At 46.8% G+C, this 7,890-nt stretch overlaps 1 pseudogene; it reads left to right on the forward strand.

Annotated features, from left to right (window-relative positions):
• The first annotated feature begins 2,982 nt into the window (after window positions 1–2,982).
• LOC133752523 (U2 spliceosomal RNA) lies at window positions 2,983–3,069 on the forward strand (annotated as a pseudogene).
• The last annotated feature ends 4,821 nt before the right edge of the window (window positions 3,070–7,890 follow it).

Here is a 7,890-nt window from a genome sequence, read left to right on the forward strand (position 1 = left end):
CCTAACTTGTATTTTAGAAGTTAACCTCTCAAATGACCATTACAAAGTGAAACTAATGTTTTTCAGGGCACACGACAAGACTGCCTGAGTAAAGATTTAGTTTCTGGGTTAGAAGAGAGTTTGTGGTGGGACCATGAGTGGGCTGAGACTTTTGGTTCATTTATATCAGACGAGATTTAGAAGTGTGGCCCTCAAACAAAAACCATCCGTACAGAAAGAAGTCCCCTCGACAGTATCCTAAGTTCATAAGGGAGGTGGAGTAATCAGTATGCAATCGGTCTGCCAAGAAGGCACATGCCCCTTGATTTTGTGGTGCACTGTGGTAACCGTAGATTTGTTCTGCCTTTGAGTCACCTCTTCTCCTTCCGGTGATGACGTCAAGGGGATCAACCATGCTGGTTTGTCCCTAGTTGTTCTGGTTTTAGCACTTTAAGTTCTGTTTAAGGGAAACCCCTCAGTACCAGCAAAAACAGGAAGCACTGGGTAGCCTAGGCGTGAGGGGTTTGGGATGATAAAGGTCTGACAACGAACCTACCCTTTTCTTCCCTGATTGTGGATGGAGCATCTGATCAAGTTCTGATCAATCACTGCTTTCTCTCCACTGGGTCCCAATGATTGATTGAGACAGGGGTCTGAAAAAAACTAGGCTATCTCTGGCACTTTTCTGCCAGAGGCAATAGGAAAAATGAGCTCATTACAATTTTCGCAACTTCCTACAACCACCTTAAAAAAAGATTTATTATTTATTTATTTGAAAGGCAGAGTAACAGAGAGGGAGAGCTAGAGAGAGGGAAAGATATTCCTTCTGCTGGTTCATTCCCCAAATATTTGCTCTGGCTGGGGCTGGTGCAGGCTGAAGCCAGGCACCAGAAACTGCATCCAGGTCTCCCAAGAAGGTGGAAAGGGCCCAAGCACTTAAGCCATCTTCTGCTGCTTTCCCAGGCACACTAGCAGGGAGCTGGATCAGAAGTGGAGCAGCAGGGATTCGTCAGCTCTTGGTGGCTTAACCCACTGTGCCACAACACCAGCCCTGCAACCACAACCTTAATTACTGTTTAGGAAGATTCTGATCTCGAAATGGAGTGCCAGAGCCCTGGTCATTCGATCAGAAAACAATCACAAATGAAGCCAGTGGCAAACCTGAGCTCCCACCCCAATGAACAAGGCGTTTCCTTCTCTTTTTTGGGGGATGGGCAAGCTCCATACAGGTCTGCCACATGGGTGGCAGAGAACCAAACACCTAGGCTATCTTCCACTGCTTTCCCAGGTGCATTAGCAGGGAGCTGGATTGGAAGTGGAGCAGCTGGGACACAGACAGGGACTTCTATGGGATGCTGGCACTGCAGGCAGTAGCTTACCCCACTACACCACAATGCCAGCCCTTAGCTTACTTGCCCAGCTGTTTTAGTTTATAATTTTTTAAGGTTTTATTTATTTATTTGAGAGGTAGAGCTACATACAGAGAGAAGGAGAGACAGAGAGAAGGGTCTTCCATCCAATGGTTTATTCCCTAAATGGCTGCAATGGCAGGAGCTGGGCTGATCGGAAGCCAGGAGCCAAGTGCTTTTTCTGGGTCTCCCACAAGGGTGCAGGGGCCCAAACACTTTGGCCATCTTGTACTGCATTCCCAGGCCATAGGCAGGGAGCGGGATCAGAAGTGGAGCATTCAGGACACAAACTGGTGCCCATATAGGATACCAGTGCTGCAGGCAGAGGCTTAGCCTACTATGCCACAGCACCAGCCAGCTATATATAGGCCAGGGTCTGAGTTCATTTTCCTACGTAGCTAGGAAAAATACTTCTGTACAAAACGAAGCAAGGTCTTGTGGAGGGTTGCCTCAGGGTACTGGGAAAGTCCCAGAGCTAAAGGCGGTGCAGGCTCCCCTGTTCCACCCAGAAATGCAAATCAGCCATCTGCAAAAGTCTATCCGAGACCGTGAAAGCTCACCCTGACCGAGAAGGGACGGCTGGAACGAGTATGCACCTCGGTTCCTGTTCTGTTGCAGCAGTCGTCAGCCTCCAGCTGTCCTACCGGCTTGCTGTTCCCTTGCCCTGTATCCCATAAGTTTGGCTCTGCTACCTGGGAATTCTTTCACCACCCTCATGCAGGCCTCCCTTGGCTACTTCCTGTACTCACAGAAATGGGGGGGGTCTGCCATGGTTCCCCTTATATGTCAGTTTGACTGGGCCATGGGGTCCTCAGCTACTTAGCTGCACTTTGCTCTGCATGTCTGTTAGGTGTGTCTGGATGAGAGTGGCATTTGAATGAGCAGATTGATAGAGGCAGATTGCTCTCCCCTGGGTGGGTGAGACTCACGCAGTCTACGGGAGGCCTAAAGGCTGAGCAAGGCCCAGCTCTCCATCGGGAGGTCTTCCTGCTGAGACGTGGGTCTTCTGTCTTCAGGCCCAGACAGGAGCTTACACCATGAGCTATGCTGCTTATCAGGCCTTTGCTTTGGGCTAGCACTTGGTTCTCAGGCCTTTGGACTACAGATCTGGGGACTTTTTTTTTTTTTTTTTTAAAGATTTATTTATTTATTTGAGAGATGGAGACGGGGGGGTGAGGGGGGTCTTGCTTCCACTGGTTCACTCCCCAAATGGCTACAATGGCCGGAACTGAGCCAATCCAAAGCCAGGAGCCAGGAGCTTCCTCTGGGTTTCCCACACGGGTGCAGGGACCAAGGACTTGGGCTATCCTCCGCTGCTTTCTCAGGCCATAGCAGAGAGCTGGACTGGAATTGGAGCAGCCAAGACCTGAACCAGTGCCCATATGGGATGCAGGGGATTTAACCCACTGCACTATGGCACTGGCCCCAGATCTTGGGACTTCTTAGCCTCCATAATTTCATGAACCAATTTATTATAATAAATCAGGTATATAAATAAAGGAAGTTTCAAAAAATTCACAGAAAGTAGACTTAAAATGTTTATTTCAGTACAAAAAAATTTGAATACATGCATATAAGGCATCTTAAAAAGTTTATTGCTTCTCGGCCTTTTGGCTAAGATCAAGTGTAGTATCTTAAAAAGTTCGCAGGGCTGGTGCTGTGGCGTGGTAGGTTAATCCTCCACATGTAGCACTGGCGATCCATAAGGATGCCTGTTCTAATCCTGGCTGCTCCTCTTCTGATCCGGCTCTCTGCTATGAGCTGCGCAAGCAGTAGAAGATGGCCCAAGTCCTTGGGCCCCTGTACTCACACAAGAGATCTGGAAGAAGTTCCTGGCTCCTGGCTTTGGATTGGCGCAGCTCCAGCTGTTGTGGCCATTTGGGGAATGAACCAGTGGATCAAAGACCTCTTTCTGTCTCTCCCTCTCACTGTCTGTAACTCTACCTCTCAAATAAACAAACAGTATCTTTTTTTAAAAAGATTTATTTATTTGAAAGTCAGAGTTACACAGAGAGAGGAGAAACAGAGACAGAGAGAGAGAGAGAGAGAGAGAGAGGAGAGAGAGGGAGGTCTTCCATCCAATGGTTCACTCCCCAGTTGGCCACAACAGCTGAAGCTGTGCCGATCCAAAGACAGGAGAGACAGGAGCCAGGAGCTTATTCCAGGTCTCCCACGCAGGTGCAGGGGCCCAAGGACTTGGGCCATCTTCTACTGCTTTCCCAAGCCACAGCAGAGAGCTGGATGGGAAGTGGAGCATCTGGGTCTCGAACTGGAGCCCATGTAGGATGCTGGCGCTTCAGGCCAGGGCTTTAACCTGCTGCACCACAGCGCTAGCCCCAAATAAACAAGCCAGTGTTGTGGCACAGCAGGTACCAGTTGGAGTCCTGGCTGCTCCACTTCTGATTCAGCTGCCTGCCTTTTAACGCTTCTGGGAAAAGAGTGGAAGATGGCCTGAGTGATTGGGCCCCTGCATCCATGTTGGAGACCTGGATGGAGTTCCAGGCTCCTGGCTTCAGCCTGGCCCAGCCTCCCCAGTTGCAGCCAACTGGGGAGAATCAGAGGATAGAAGATTTCTCTCTCTCTCTCCCTCTCTCTTTCTCTCTCTCTTTCACTTAGTCTTTCAAATACATAAATATTTTTAAAAGTTCATGGAAAATGCATATTATGAAAAAATTATGAATGAATTTCAAAAAGTTTGCACCAAAATAAACTTGTCTTTTAATTCCTTTTTCCATGAACTTTACAAAGGTCTCTTCTGTATGTGTGTGTGTTTATATTTATGTGTATGTTATATATAAATCTACCATCAGTTCAGTTTCTCTGAAGAACCCTGACTACCGAAGAGCCATTTAAAAGTTTTGCGAAGACTAGAATCATGACAAGAGCTACTAACAGCCAGAGGATGTGGTCTGAAAAGAATTGGAAAGCAAGAAAATCAGAGATACAACCCCATAGGAATTCAATGCAATGGTCTGGACAAGGATTGGTGATGATACCAACAAAGAAGAGTGGTTTCCTGCTCTGGTCAACCTGACCCACACAAAGCACCAATCCTAAGAAGGAAAGTACATATTTAATGTTAAACAGTCAACAGACACGCAGTTCTCTATTTTTATCTAGCAAATTCTTAGCATTTATGAAGAGCCAGGTACTGTTTTAAGCACTACAGATATTATTCAGTCCTCACAGAACAGTTACAAAGTAGCTACTAGTAGTATCCCTACTGTACAGAGGGGAATACAGAGGCAAAAGGAGTTTGACTAACTTGTCCGTGTTCACCCAGCTAATAAATAGCAAACCCAAAATTTGAATCCAAGTGATCCTAATACCTTAGCCTTAACTACAATGCGGTGTTAACTTTTGGTGGGAAAACTGTCATTTGGGTGGCTATAAGTTACACAGTCTAAGGCATCATTCTGAAATTAAGAAATATAAACTGGGGCCGGCGCTTTGGTGCAGCAGGTTAAAGCCCTGGCCTGAAGCCCCAGCATCTCATATGGGTGCCTGTTAGAGACCTGACTGCTCCACTTTCAATCCAGCTCTCTGCTATGGCCTGGGATAGCAGTAGAGGATGGCCCAAGTCTTTGGGCCCCTGCACCTGTGTGGGAGACCTGGAAGAAGATCCTGGCTCCCGGCTTCGGATCAGCATAGCTCCGCTGTTAACGGTCAATTGGGGGAGTGAAACATCAGATGGAAGACCTTTCTCTCTCTCTCTCTCTCTCTCTCTCTTCCTCTCTCCTCTCTCTGTGTAACTCTGACTTTCAAATAAATAAATAAATCTTAAAAAAAAAAAAAAGAAATATAAACTGGGGGCCGACACTGTGGCATATTCCATATGGGCACCGGTTTGAGTCCTGGCTGCTCCACTTCTGATCTGGCTCCCTGCAAACGCCCCTGGGAAAGCAGTGAAAGTTGACCCAAGTTCTTGGGCAACTGCACCTACAAAGGAGACCCAGAGGAAGCTCCTGGCTTCAGACCAGCCCAGCTCTTGCTGTTGTGGACATTTGGGAAGTGAAGCAGCAGATGGAGGAGCTCGCTCTCTCTCTCTCTCTCTCTCCCTTTCTCCTTCTTTCTCTCTCTCCCTCTCCCCCTCTCTGCCTCTCCCTCTTTGTAACTCTGCCGTTCAAATAAATAAATACAACTTAAAAAAAGAAATATAAACTGGCAAGCTGGTGAGGAGCAAGGTATTTTGTAGTCCTGAATTATTCAAAGGTCATAGATAGATCGGCAGAACAGAATTTGATACACACACACACACACAAACGCTAAGCACAGTAAAGTATCCCTAAGGCTGAATTATTAGTTACACCTTGGTTGATAATGCAGACCAAGAAAAATAATTAAAGACTCGCACTTTTCAAGGCAAACCAGTTAAATACATGCGAAATATCCCTAGAAATCTATAGTGTGGTTGGAAGACATGAATATATTTATGATGTTTTGCACTGGCATTCTGGGAAAGGTGAAGTGAAAGGCATTGTGATTGCTTGTTTTTATTTGTGTTAACTGGGAAAGCTTTGAAATTTCCAGACAATTCACATTAGCCCAGTTAATGAAAGACCACACAGTGAAACAATATTCATGAACGACAGAGGAGAGTTTGCAACCATAAACACTGGGGAAGTGGAAAAGCTGAGGAGGAAAAAACTTTAGGTTGCTTTAAAGGAAAGAGCACATAATGTCAAGTATTTTTGACATTTTTAAATTATGAGAGAAGTAATTATAATTAAGTTTTAAATTAGCTTAATAAATATCCCACCAATTACATGATAATCACAACATATTAATCTGCTCCTTGAAATTTCCTAGGCGTTCAGGTACATGTGTGTGTGTTTTGTCATATAATTCTTTTTAAAAAAAAGATTTGTTTTCTTATTGGAAAGGCAGAGTTACAGATTGAGAGAGAGATAGAGAGAGCAGAGACAGAATCTTCCATCCACTGGTTCACTCCTCAAATGACCATGATGGCCAGGGTTGGACTAGGGGAAGTCAGGAGCCTGGAACTCTATTCGGGTCTCCTATGTGGGTGGAAGGGGCCCAAGTACTTGGGCATCTTCCGCTGCCTTCCCAGGTGCATTGGCAGGGAGCTGGATGGGAAGTGGAGCAGAGACTCCAACTGGCGCCCATATGGGATCCTGACACCACAGGCGGTGGTTTACTCTGCTGGGCCACAGCACTGACCTGTCATTGAACGCTTACGACAACTCTATCGTTTGGTTATTGTCATCACCCTTTGGTAGATGAATAAATACAGCATAAATGTTACATAACTGGGGATCCTAGGGAAGGAGATTTTTAAAAAATCAGTTTTTGCTATTACAAAAAGAGATGAGAGGGGCTGGCGCTGTGGCTCAGCAGGTTAAAGCCCTGGCCTGAAGCGCCGGCATCCCATATGGGTGCTGGTTCTAGTCCCAGCTGCTCCACTTCCCATCCAGCTCTCTGCTGTAGCCTGGGAGGGCATTGGAAGGGTCCTTGGGCCCCTGTACTCACCTGGCAGACCTGGGGGAAGCTCCTGGCTCCTGGCTTTGGATCAGTGCAGCTCTGGCCGTTGCAGCCATCTGGAGAGTAAACTAGCAAATGGGAGACCTTTCTCTCTGTCTCTACCTCTCTCTGTAACTCTATCTTTCAAATAAAGTAAATCTTTAAGAAAAAAAAAAAAGAGAGAGAGAGAGATGAGAGGGACTGGCACTGTGTCAATAGGAGGTTAAGCCTTTGACTGCAGCGCTGGCATCCCCTATGGGCACCAGTTTGAGTCCCGGCTGCTCCACTTCTGATCCAGCTCCCTATTAATGTGCCTGGGAAAGCAGCAAAAGATGGCCCAAGTTCTTGGATAACTGCATCCATAAAGAAGACCCAGAGGAAGCTCCTGGTTTCAGATCAACCCAGCTCTGGCTGTTGCAGCCATTTGGGGAGTGAATCAGCAGATGAAAGGTTTCTTTCTCTCTCCCTCCTTCTCTGTATAACTCTGACTTGCAAATTAAATAAATCTTCATAATCAAAAAGAAGAAGGGGCCGGTGCTGTGGCGTAGCTGGTAAAGCTGCTGCCTGCAGTGCTGGCATCCCATATGGGCGCCGGTTCGAGTGCCAGCTGTTCTACTTCCAATCCAGCTCTCTGCTATGGCCTGGGAAAGCACAGAAGATGGCCCAAGTCCTTGGGTCCCTGCACCCATCTGGGACACCCAGAGAAAACTCCTGATTCCTGGCTTCGGATAGGTGCAGTTCTGGCTGTTGCGGCCATCTGGGGAGTGAACCAGCAGATGGAAGACCTCTCTCTCTCTCTCTCTTTCTCTCTCTCTCTCTCTCTCTCTCTGCCTCTCCTCTCTGTGTGTGTAACTGTGACTTTCAAGTAAAATAAATAAATATTAAAAAAAAAAAAGAAAGGAGAAGAAGAGATCAGAGAGCACTGGTCCCACCCGTGTAAGAAGGCAGCCGTCAGCAGCAACAGGACCCTCACCACAAGCCAACCATGCTGTCACCCTAATCTTGAACTTTCCAACCTCCA

The sequence above is a fragment of the Lepus europaeus genome, chromosome 2 (assembly GCF_033115175.1).
Source record: "Lepus europaeus isolate LE1 chromosome 2, mLepTim1.pri, whole genome shotgun sequence".
Taxonomy (NCBI): domain Eukaryota; kingdom Metazoa; phylum Chordata; class Mammalia; order Lagomorpha; family Leporidae; genus Lepus; species Lepus europaeus.